Source organism: Chrysochloris asiatica, unplaced genomic scaffold, assembly GCF_000296735.1.
Source record: "Chrysochloris asiatica unplaced genomic scaffold, ChrAsi1.0 scaffold00346, whole genome shotgun sequence".
Lineage (NCBI taxonomy): Eukaryota > Metazoa > Chordata > Mammalia > Afrosoricida > Chrysochloridae > Chrysochloris > Chrysochloris asiatica.
This window is the reverse complement of record NW_006408864.1, coordinates 40,797-54,198: the sequence shown is the minus strand read 5'-3', so window position 1 is coordinate 54,198 and position 13,402 is coordinate 40,797.

The following is a 13,402-nucleotide window of genomic DNA, read 5'->3' as shown; positions in this document are numbered from 1 at the left end:
GCCTGAGTTCTCTCATCTGAAGTCACATGGGCTATGTAGCTTCTTCACAGGACGGCTCTTACATCCTTCTGGAAGTATTTTTGTTTTCACACTAAATTTTCCCCTTTCCTTCATGGTTTCTAGACCTTTTGTGGTTTCATTCTCTTTGAATGTATGAGTAACAAACATTCTTCAAAAGTTTAGTCAAATTACAAACCAAATTATAAATCATCTTTAAATGGGTTCTTGAGGATGTAGCCTGAAGTTCCTGGCAGGGTTTCACCAGAAATACATCTTTTAGGTCTTTGCCAACAGCTTGCATCAGCCCTGTCTTTCCTTCTCTGGCAGTACAATTCTTTAGTGTCACTTGACTTAATTCTAGAACCCCCATCCTATATGTGCGTCTGATGATGTAGGATTTACATTTATTTTTACCTTAACTTCATTACACTATTGTTGCATACTAAGAGAGTTTTGATTTATGATTCAAGTATCCAACTTGTAACTTCTTTCAAGCCAAGTGTTATGTGAAGAATTGGAGTCATTTCTTCTTATGACTTGATCTTGGTGATAAAAATATTGGTTAGAATAGGGCCAAATACAGAGTCTAAGTCCTTTGCATTCAGTCCATTAGTAAATTCAGCATTGGTAAAACCAGGGGCCATCAAGCTGATTCTGACTTCTGTTGACTTTGTGAGTTTTGAAGCAGACTTATACTCCGTAGGGTTTTTATGGCGGTAACCGTTTGGAAGTAGATCACCAGGAGTCTCTTCCAAGGTGCTTGTTAATGGATTGAATTGTGTTCATCTACTTCCTCCCAAGTCCTGGTGTGGCGCTGTGTGTTAATGCACTGGGCTGCAATGTTCGTTTGAATGGCAAGATTGGTGATTACCAGCTGCTCCTTGGAAACCCTATACATAGTCACTGTGGATCGGAACTGACTCGATGGCACTTAAGAACACAACAACATCCTCCCAAAATATGCTTTTAATTACTAACCATTAGCTTGTGGTTCAACTTCTGGTGTGGTGCTGTAAGATCAGCACTGGACTGTGAGCCACAGGTTGTTGTTGTTGTTGTTAGGTGCCATCGAGTCGGAGCCAACTCATAGCGACCCCATGCACAACAGAACGAAACAATGTCTGATCCTGGGCCAACCTCACTACCGCTGCCACACTTGAGTCCATCAATGCTGCCACCTGGCCAATCCATCTCGTTAGGGGTCTTCCTCTTTTTCTCTGACCCTCCACCTTACCCAGCATGACATCCTTCTCCAGCGACTGAACCACAGGTAGACAGTGTAAACCCATCAGCTTCTCTTCAGAAACACAATACAGAGTCACTATGAATCAGAACCAACACTTAAAACCACAGCAACATGCCTGCAGTTATAATCCTATTGGGGATTGGGTTGTCCTTGTTATGTTAATAGAATGTGTCTTGAGTCAATCTTTGGAAATATAAAAGATTAAACAAACATATGAGCCAGCAGAGACCGGGAAAGACAAAAGCCATGCCACATGAAGATAGCCCAAACGCCAAAGTGCAAAGGGCTGAAAGCCTTCCCCTAGAACGGACGCCCAGAGTTGAGACTCCTCCTAAACTGAGAAAACACATTTCTGTTTGCTAAAGCCAGCCATTTGTGGCATTTCTGTTATAGCAGCACTAGAGATAACTAAGACCACGCCTGTAGGTGACCTTAAACCGCCGACCTTACCATCAGTAGCTGAGCACTGAACTGTGCTATTCAGGGCTCCTATGGTAGGAGTAAATTCTATAACAGTGTCCCTTTATCCACAGGACATGATGAAGAACTTCTTCACTATGTGCTGGAAATCAGATATGCTATGTCTGCATCTCTTTGATCTGCCTGTGTACTAATGCACTCAAAAGCTAAAATGAGATCAGTTTGGCCTGCCTTGTGTATATTGAACCTTTGTGCGTGGTTGGTGCCAGACACTGTCTTTCCGAAATGCTCCTAATATTTGATAAACAATTTTAGGATTCTGCCTTGGGTTAATGCCAAGTTTACTAGTTTGCTGTTTCCAGAATCTGCCTTCTTTTTTTTTTTTTTTTGAAAATCAAGATAATTCTTTCTGTCCCCCATCCTCTGCCCAAAACCAACTCCTTGCTGTTAAGTCTATTCCGAATCATAGTGAACCTGTGTTTCTGAGGCTGTAAATCTTTATGGGAACAGAAAAACTATTTTTTTTCCCTTGGAGCAGCTGGTGGATTTGAACTGCCAATTTTGAAGTAGCAGTTCAGTGCTTATCTAGAAGCGCTCTCAGAGATCACTGCCTGGCTTACAGTCACGTTGGCAATTTGTGTCAACGTCCTGAGAGGTGATTTGTTAGAGCAGTATAGTTGAACTAATATCAAATGAACTCCTCAGGTGTCTGCTTACTATTTTGAACTTCATTTCCTTGTTGGCTCTTTATGTCCATTAGTTTTCAGTTTCAAAACCTTTGTTCTAGATACAAAAGATAGAAGCAAAATAAGAGTTGAATATATTTGCCTTTTTTATATCATTGCTTCAAGAAAAGGGCCTATATTCTTTTTCTTGCTCTGAAAACTAAAAATACCCTAAACAAACCAAAAAAGACAAAGAAGGCAAGTCCAAAAGGAGAATAGAGGTCCGTTTTCTATTCCCTAGCATTTCCCCCAAGCTGTGAAAGTGTATGCCTCTCTTCTGTATTTAAGCTCCTCTTCCATTGTACAAACTCGTTTTGACAAAAAAAAATCTGAACTCATCGAGCTCCCTCTGGTGCTGGCTTGTTTTATTCCATTCCTAGATGCCGGGGACTGGCCTTGACTCGGTTGTTTGGTTCATGAGGTGGAGATATCTGGCGGTGATAGGAATAGCAAAAGAGAAGAAACAGAGACACAACAAGAGAGACAAAGAGACACCCCGAAACCAGAGTGGATGCGGGACTGGCATCAGGCAGATCCTGCATTGCAAACATCTCAGCCAGGAAGGCCGTAATATCCTGCATAGTAAACATCTTGGCTAAGCAGGCAGTATGGTTGCAATGCTGGACTGAGCCCCTGCATGCTGTAACGCACGCCTTGCCAGTCGTAATGCACACCTGGGTCGGCCTGCGCCTCTGTTTTATTTAGGGGAGGTACTTTACACAAAACTGGGCGGGACTAAGACAAGGTACAGCTAACATACCTAATTTTCCAGACATTCAGTCAGCTTTACATCATACTTAACAGGTTCGGATCTCATGACTGCAATTTGGTTTCTCAAGCTTAATTAACATAGCTTTTAGCACCGAGCCTCAAATGGGGGAAGGAAAAGGAGGATTGGGAGGATTCCCATTGTGTCAGCTGTCCAGTTCAGGTTCTTCAGGAAAAGATATGCCTGGCTGAACAGGGCTGCACCTGGAAACACTTTAAGACTTCAGTCCTTTTGTTCTTAGAAAAAAGACTGAGGAGCCACCGAATTTACTTTGAATGAATTCTTTGAGGGAAGAACTTTGCCTTTTTGGAATTTTACAGTTTTGGCTTTTAGGAAAATATCACATTTATCTGTGGATATTAAGGGCTCATGTATGGAATTACTAATAAACATAACTGAATACTAAGATGAAAAACAGTTTGCTATGACTGCTCATGGCTAGAGTTTGTTCCTCAGAGCCTGTGGCCTGTATGGTCTGCAACACTCGGGCCCACAGGGCCTCAAACTCCTGACCAGGTCTGCACGGTCTGCAACACCTAGACCTGTTATGATGGTAGTCAGAAAGGAATTTTTGCCATTACATAATAGATTTTTTTCTCAACTTTTTGAAATCCGAGTTTATAGGACATTTTATTCTACGGATTTGAGTAAATTACCATATTCGGCTAAGATTCATGATAAAATGATGAAACTGGAATATATATATAGAGAGCACTCTGGTAGCATAGTGGTTACAAATCGGCCTGTGAACCACAAGGTCACCAGTTCAAAACTACCAGCTGTTCCACGGGAGAAAGATGAGGCTTTCTGCTCCCATAAAGATTTACAGATTCGGAAATCCTGTACAGGGTCGCTATGAGTCGGAACCAACTCCACAGCACATCAACAACCAACCAACTCTTCAGCTGCCATTAGCAAGTGGAGTGGGAGTGGACTCAGGAATGCGTGTTTTGGGCCACTCCAAAGATTTTCTAACTCCTTTGGTATTCAGCTATTTCACTTAAGTTTAGAAATTTTCTGTGCTCTCTTGTTTTCTCCCTTTGAATAATAAAACATTTCTAGTGAATGCCTTTGTTTAGTATCTGCTTTAAAAAAAGAAAAAAATAAACTAAAAATCAACAACAAAAAATACCAAACCCAGTTGCTGTTGTCCCTGACTCATGGCAAACCCATGAGTGTTAGAATAGAGCCATGACTGATTTCTCAGTAGACTTTCAGTCCTTTTCTCCTAGGTGCCTCTGTGTGGATTTGAATCTCTAACCTTCCAGACCGAACCAACAACTTGGAAACTACTGATTTCTTACAAACAAAAACTTTTCTTATCTAACGTTACCAACAAGTATAATGCCATATGTTGTTATTTGGAGCTGCCGAATCGATTCCAACTCATATCAAACTCTATGCACAACAGAACACAACACTGCCCGGTCCTGCAACATCCTCACAATCATTCAGGCCCATTGTTGATGTCTTATGAGGAAAAGATAACGGATAAAACATGACTGTTTTCCCAATTTTCTTAATGATAATACTTGTATAGCTTTTCACATTTGATTAAGTGCCTTGTCAAAGACATTCATTAATTTGACCCTCACAATAACCTGTGAGCCAGTTGGAATTATGATCTCCTTGCTCCTGAAGGTCATGTCTAGATAACATGCCAAGAACAGCAGTTATCTAGGGATCTGTGGCTGTCTTCCTACTTGGAAACTCGTGCTTTTGCCTGGCTCCCCTCTGGCTGACCCAGGACAAGGTGTCTGTGGAGTAAAGGCTGGGAGGCTGAAGGGAGAGTCCTCAGGTTTCTAGGAAGATGCATCAAGACAACAGAGCTGCATCTTCATGTTCTGGGGTTTTCTGTAACATGTGGGTAGATGGAAAAAGTAAGTAAAGATTTGGGATGGTGTGGGCAAAGATTTTAACCGGATTTATGACTAAAACAATGGTCGGACAGAAACAAATATAGGAGATTGGCTACTTGGAGCCAAGATATTTCAGATCTCTCCAGTAATAAAACATCTCTGCCCCAAAGTCTTCCTGTGGGTGATGTCTGCCTCCATTGGACTTGGGCCTTTTTGGGTACCACCTGAGCCGCTTCCTCCACTCTCCATTTGGTCTATGCCATGTGGCATTCTCTGTCTCCTGGGGTTCTGTCCACCATCTGGGCCACATTCTAAAACCAAAACCCAAACCAGTTAGAGCCGGTCAACTCCAATTCATGACCAGTCCATATGTGTCAGAGTAAAACTGCTCCATAGAATTATCAATGGCTGATTTTTTTTCGGGAGTAGATTGCTTTCTTGCAAGGTCCCTCTTTCTGGATGGGCTTGAAACTCGAGTCTCTCATTAGCAGCCCAGCTTGTTAACCATTGGCTTCACTCAGACACTCTAACACCAGAGTTTCAATGGTTTCAACTTCTTAGACGTGTCTTGCACAAGGCCTTATTATTGTTAAGTGCTGTCGAGTCAATTCCGACTCATAGTGACCCTGTATAGGGTTTTCAAGGAGCATCTGGTCAGCTTGAACCACTGACCTTGCAGTTCAAACGACTTTGCAGTCTGATGCGTTAGCCCATGGTGTCACACCAGGACTCTCCTGCACAAGGCTTAGCCCTCCACAGACCCAATGAGGCATGGCAGGATATAGACCTGCAGCTCTCACCCCTTTGCTTTGGAGCATCCTTTCCCCAACTCTTCCATGAGGCTACTTTTTCAAGCAGCTGTAGAGAAGAGTTGGGGCTGGGTATAGCAAAGACATACTATGGCTGTCTACTATTTGAGGAGGATCACTTGGGAAAGGGGCAGGCACAGAAAACAAACCATGAGTGATGTTTGGAGTCCAGTGTGTTTAGTCCTCTGAAAGGTTCTGGTGAGATGGTTTGTGTATCCATGTGTCTATGTGGGGACAGTGGTAGTGGTGGGAAGGAGAGGAGGCAGAAGGAAGATGTTCATCTATGTTAATGAACATAATCTGTACTGTGCAGGGTAGGGACCTCAGGAGATTTGAGGAGTTTGTGCAATCCTAGCTCTCTGTTGGTAGAGCATGAGACTCTTAATCTTAGGGTCATGGATTCGAACCCTATGTTGGGTGACACATTTTAGTCCTGGTGTGGGTGCTGTGGGTTAATATGCTGGACTGCAATGTTGGTTTGAACTCCAAGGTTGGTGGTTCAAGTTCACCAGATGCTCCTAGTGAACAGGAAAATGTAAAACATTAACTTACTGCCCCCCCCCCAGGAGACCAGCTACAATATTAATCAGGTTACTGAGTGGGACCAATCCTCCCCACCCAGGAGATAAGCTAGAATGTTAATCAGGTTACTGAGCAGGACAAATCTTCTGATTTCCCCCCTGTCCTCAAACAGGTCCAAAACCTAGCCGTGTTATGGTATAACTAATAGCCCTCATTTGAAATATTATGGTATAATTACCAACCCCATTTGCCATTTGAAATATTATAGCATAGTTCACCCTGCTCCCCCTTCCCCCCCACCTCACCTTATGGAAAAATAATAAATAAACTTCTTACAGAAAAATCTTGAAGGCCAGAATAACCCAAGGACACTTGAACAAACAGGATAAAACTTAGCCCATCCTACAACCAAGATTATTGGTGGGTTTATTCCCACTTACAGGATAAGGTAAATACTGGAATTTACCACCCCAGCTGACAAGACAAGTCTATGTGTTCTAACCACTCTGTGTTTCTTGTATAAAACCCTGTTCCCCTCCTCAATTCAGGGTCAGAATGATTTGGGCTTGAACTAAACTCTGGCCACCGGCATTAAACTTTGCACTTTAAGTTTTCTGAGTTGAGTTCTGACTCGCGCTGCCGCAACAGCCCTTCCCCATTTCTATCACTTTATAAACTTGCATTGAGCCTACACTTGGGGCTCCGAGTCTGGAGAAATTAGCTCCTCTGAGCCTGCCAGCTTAATAAAATCTGGAACTTTGCTTCACCTCTCCAAGTGACTTCAGTTTCTTTGGCGACGGACCTAAAGCTACTTTAACACTTACCAGAGCTGCTGTAACACTAGAAAATGCTATCCAGGGTCACTATGGGTCAGAACCAACTCAACAGCACTTAAGAACAGTAACACAACTATTAAGTCGCAGACATGGAATTAGAGCTGGTCTCTCTGACTCTCAAGTCTGTGGTCCTTCTTTGAGTGCCTCTGTCTGCCTTAGAACTTGGAATAAAGGCTGAGTGGGGAGGACAAAACCAGGTCACTGACTTATTGAGAGCAGGAGTGAGCCATTTTGAGAATTTAACAAGGTAATCCAGGACTGCCTGAGACCCCTCACCCCCACCCCTTTTCTATCCTTGTTACTTAGATATACATTTTTATATTGTTAATAGTTGACTAGGCTTGAAGCCAGGATAGTGTGGTGCTACTATAGGGTAAGGCACTAGACTGTAAGGTCGATTCACAAGGTCAGTGGTTCAAACTCACCAGCTACTCCTTGGAAACCCTCTACAGGGATACTGTGAGTCGGAACTGACTCAACAGCACTTTACAACCACCACCACCACAGGTTTGAATCCTGGTCCCTTTCTGTGACATCTGGCACTGGGTGAGTTAGCAGTTTTGATATACTTATCAGGACATCTGAATACTGGGTGAATTGGTGAGAATGCTGAAGTGGTAAGATTGTGGTGATAAGATGTGCTGTGGAGTCGGTTCAGACTCACAGCGACCCTCTATAGGGTTTCCGAGGCTGTAAATCTTTACGGGAGCAGAAAGCCTCATCCGTCTCCCCCATGGAACCGCTGGTAGTTTCAAACTGCTGACCATGAGATTAGCAGCCTGACTCATAACCACTACGTTACCGTTACCGGAAAGCCTTGATAAGAATGTAATCTACCTGAATGATGATTACTGTTGCTGTTAAGTGCCCCCTGGTAGCGTAGTCGTTACGAATCGGGCTGCAAACCTTAAGGTCAGCGGTTCGAAACTACCAGCTGCTCCGCGGGAAAAAGATGAGGCTTTCTACTCCCGTAAAGATTTACACCCTCGGAAACCCTGTACAGGGTCGCTATGGGTCGGAACCGACTCGATGGCACATAACAACAACAACAACAGTCAGTTACAACTCATAGTGACCCTGAATAGGATTTCTGAGAAGTGGCTGGTGAGTTTGAACCGTCAACCGTTTGGTTCAAATTGACCTTGCAGTCCAGGGTTTATCCTACACCAGGATTACTGCAAGATGATTAACATTGTAAAAATGGGGTATAAATATTGCTTCTGAGATATAGTCATCGGACACCTTTCGTCTTTGTTGCTGCAGGTGTCCTGGGAGCCAGCTTCCTAACAACAAAGGCTTTTCTCTTTCTTTGCTTATCTGATATGTTTGTTACTTGGACTCAGTTGTTTCAGGGCATCCAACCCAAGCTTTTGGGAAAATACTAAGTCAGCCTCACTGCTTGGTATCTTAATTTATCTGAATTTTAAAAAGCAAGTTTTAGCACTTATGAGGGTAATGTGTTCCCCTCATTGTATGCAAATACGCCTCCTTACCACCTTCCTTTGGCTGTCCTTCCCTAGGGGGGGCGGGATTGATGCCATTCTTATCTCACTTTTTCTCCAAATACCTTTTCGGCTAGAAGTTGAATTGTTAGTTGTCATCATTGTCATCATTATTCTTCAAATCTGATTCTCATGCCCCTAAGTCCTGTGCCAATCAACCCAGTCATCAATTTTGCCTCTTCTCTGGTTTGACCTGGTTTTCAGATAGGACACTACACGTGCATGTAGTATGACACGTTGTTTAGTTTTACTAGGCTAATACCAGTTTTAACAAGGACAGCAGCAGCGTCAAGTGGCCTTCTACATTATATCTAGTCTTTTCAACAACCCTGTTGCTGTTGCTATTAAGTGAGTTGGTTACAACTCATAGCACCACTGTATGGGATTTCCGAGGAGTGGCTGGTGGGTTAGAACTGCTGACCTTGTGGTTTGATCCTACAGTGCTGATCCTACAGTGCCACACCAGGAGGCCTAGAAAGGGTATATAATCATTATTACCTCAAGATCCTACAATTCCTAAGTGTTAGAATCAGTGTTCCAACCTAGTCTTGTCTGAGATAGGATTGTTTCAGTATGTCTTCAAAATTGTTTTCCAGGCTGTCCAACCATTACACGGCATTTTAGCTGCAGTGTGTGGCAAGCTGGGTTGCTATTATAGGTAGTAGACATTTACAATGTTTTTTGCCCCAGTTTAGCAGTTGTTGTTGTTGGTGTTAAGTGCCGTTGAGTCGTTCCGACCCATAGCGACCCTGTACAGGGTTTCCGAGGCTGTAAATCTTTACAGGAGCAGAAAGCTGGTAGTTTCAAACTGCTGACCTTGTGGTTCGCAGCCCGATTCGTAACCACTATGCTACCAGAGCTCCTTCAGTTTAGCAGTATATATATTTAAAACTTTTATTGTGCATTGAGTGATAGTTTACAAGGGAGAACATCAGTTTTGCACTCATCTGGTCCTATTTCCTGTCATTGCAAGGATTACAATCCCCTCCATGCACCACCATTCAACAGTATTTACTTTTGTTCTCTCTGTTGTTGTTGTTTTTTTTTTAATGTAACAAAAACACTCAGGAATATAATATCATTAAAAAAAAACCCCAAGGGCACATTCTATAAGCCTGCCTCCTGGCTGCTAGCACACAGCCTTTCTCTTTCCATAAGTCTAGAGTCCCCAGTTGCTCCCTCTCTCCATGTCCTCATCTCTACCTCCATCTCTGGTGATGCTGATTGTCTGGATAGGGTCCCACATTCTGCTCATGCTCTTCTCCCTTGATGTTCCTGGAATGTAAGATTAACTACTCCCCGCTTTTTGTTACAAAACTTCTACCTTTACAGATGTGACAATTGCAATTAGTCATGATAACAATTACTCATTACTGAATCATAAGATTCTTATCTCCATCTCCTTTCACCAGACCCATCTAGAAAAGATGAAAACTATTCAGTGGGGATTCTACCTTCCCCAGCACACTCTGAAACTAAACTCACTCTTGAAAACTTGTAAACCAGCCACTTGGTGCCTTTATAGCCCCTCCCCCCACTTTTTAGGTAGCCAGGGCCTAAGTTGCCCATCCTTATCAACCCTGTGTGCAGAGGGTATATGTTTGATCCTTGTTCTGAAGACTCCTTCTTTCTCTTTTGATATTCTGAGCTACTACATCCACAGGTTCATCAAATTGTAGCAATTTACATTTGATTACTTTGTGAAATTTCTTTATCTTCCTCTAGCTGAGTTCTGATCATCAAGCCATTGAAGCAAGGCTGTCTGCAAGTTTGGACGTTCCTGTGCATCTCCCCTCCCTTCATATCAGCTGGACATGTCACTCTCAGGTCTAGATTTCTGTGGCTCGATCCTTGTCCATGGGCTTAGGAGTTCTTAGGTCTTACCACACTTCAGACCAACCAGCCCTTCTTCTTCTCTCTCATATCTCCAGGTTGACAGGAGTCTACAGAACGTGGTTGAATTCAGCCCCTATCTTCATTGCTGCCTTTCCCCCTCTTCCAGTTACCAGTAGACCAATGTGGTCACCAGCAAGCTTACATGCCTACTCGTGTGTTCCCTTTGAGTTTTGATCTTGGAGGAGGGTTTGTCCTGTAGGAACTTGATTACTTGCTTTGATGGCTCCCCAGCGAACAACTTGCTTGCTCTTGTAGTAAGTAGCTAATCAGACTGCCATTTTTGTTTTCAACTTTCCCTGCTGGTCTTTCTTTCAAGAAGGATCTTCTGTTCAGCTAGCCACTCCAGGCTGGGCTTAGCAGTATATCTTAATTGTGGTTGTTAAGTACCATGGAGTGGATTCCAACTCATACTGACCCTACACAGGGTTTCCGAGGGTATAAAACTTTATGGGAGCAGAATGCCTCATCTTTCTCCTGAGGAACCCCTGGTAGTTTCGAACTGCCGACCTTGAAGTTAGCAGCCTGATTTGTAACCACTATGCTTCCAGAGCTCCTTATATCTTAATTAACTAGTTTGAAAAATTTTTTAACCTACAGAAAAGTTAGAATAATGGACATTCATATACGGTTCATCCATATCTATCAGTTATTAACATTTTGCTCTATTTGCACTGTGTGTGTGTGTATATGGGTTGATCCACAATCAACACTCATGGATGCAATAGTCAAGAAATCAAATGACATGTTGCATTAGACAAATCTACTGTACAAGACCTCTTTAAAGTGTTAAAGAGGAAACATATTAATTTGAGGACTAAGGTATGCCTGACCCAAGCCATAGTATTTTCAATAGCTTCATATACATGTGAAAGTTGGAAAGTGAATAAGGAAGACTGTAGAAGAATTGATGCATTTGAATTATGATGTTGGGGGAGAATATTAAAAGTACCATGGACTGCCAGAAGAACAAACAAATCTGTGTTAGAATAGGTACAGCCAGAATGCTCCTTAGAAGCCAGGATGGTGAGACTTCCTCTCTCATACTTTGGACATATTATCAGGAGGGACCAGTCTCTGGAGAAGGACATCATTATTGGTAAAGCAGAGGGTCAGGGAAAAAGAGGAAGACCCCCAGTGAGATGGATTGGCATAGTGACAGCAGCAATGGGCTCAAGTGTAACAGTTGTGAGGTAGTTGCTAATTTAAATATTGTGGATATTGAGGCTAATATAAAACAGTAGCAGTTGTCTTTAATCCCAAGGTTAAAGGTTTTATCTTTATCAGAACAGTCCCTTTGTTTGCAATAATTGGTTTGCACTCAAATACACTTTGGAACTTGCAACATAAGTTGGTACTAATAATATATCACTTTTTGTCCGAATTATATGTTGTACATTTATAGAAGACATGATTTGAAAATAAGATTCTTCTGTTTTAAATGCTGAAAATGTCATGGAGTCTTTGTTTTCTTCCTGGATCATTATGGATGTTGTTGTTAAGTACCGTGGAGTTGGTTCCAACTCATAGTGACCCTGCACAGGGTTTCCAAGTCTGCAAATCTTTACAGGAGCAGAAAGCCTCATCTTTCTCCCGTGGAACAGCTGGTAGTTTAGAACTGCCAACCTTGAGGTTTGCAGTCCAATGCGTAACCACTACGCTACCAGAGCTCCTTATGGATAGCGGAAGGGAATCTTGTCTTTGTGTCTCCCCTAGGGGGCATGTGTACTCATGGGTTTGGCTCTAATGACCTAAGTCATCACTCTGAATGTATCCTAAGTCTGTCAAAGCGTCAAAGGATAAAGCTCTTACAAAATAAAGAAGACTTACATTTTCATGTGATTTTCTTTTAAAAGCACATACACAGTAGTTCTGTACAGGTGCCTCAGTGTTTCTACACACACACACTTGCAGTAAACGTTGACTGCATAGAACACTGCTTGTAATAATTGTGACGACAAGATAATAGTTAGCATCTATAGAGAGCTAAATATCTGCCCCACCACCCATCTGTCAGTTTCTCCTACTGTGGTGGTGCATGAGTAATTTCACTTAGAATGATCAGCACAAGGCTGATTCCTATGACTTGGAGGTTAAAGATATTCCCAACTGTCCAACTTTCCCAACATGTTATATCTCTCCACATTCCCTGATATCAACACCATTCTTCCCCTCCATAATACTCCAAGGTTCTACAATGCTGTAACATCTCACCATGCTCACAACAAACTGTCCAAGACTCATTGTTGTTGTTGTTGTTGTTGTGTGCCATGGAGTCGGTTCCAACTCATAGCGCAACTTGCAACATGTAGATCGTACAACCTTGCTTGCTGAAAGTGAAGAGGACGTAAAATACTTACTGATGAAGATCAAAGACCACGGCCTTCAGTATGGGTTGTACCTCAATGTAAAGAAACCAAAAATCTTCACCACGAGAGCAATAAATGACATCAAGATAAATGGAGAAAAGATTGATGTTGTCAAAGGCTTCATTTTGCTCAGATCAAGCATCAACACTCATGGAAGCAAAAGTCAAGAAATCAAATGAGGTATTGCATTAGGCAAATCTGCTTCACATGACCTCTTTAAAGTGTTCAAGAGCAGATATGTCAGTTTGAGAACTATAACTCAAGCCATGGTATTTCAGTAACTTCATATGAATGTGAAAGTTGGACAATGATTAAGGAAGACCATAGAAGAATTGATGCATTTGAGTTGTGGTATTGGAGGAGAATATTAAAAGTACCATGGACTGCCAGAAGAACCAACAAATCTGTGTTATAAGAAGTACAGCCTGAATGCTCCTTAGAATTGAGGATAG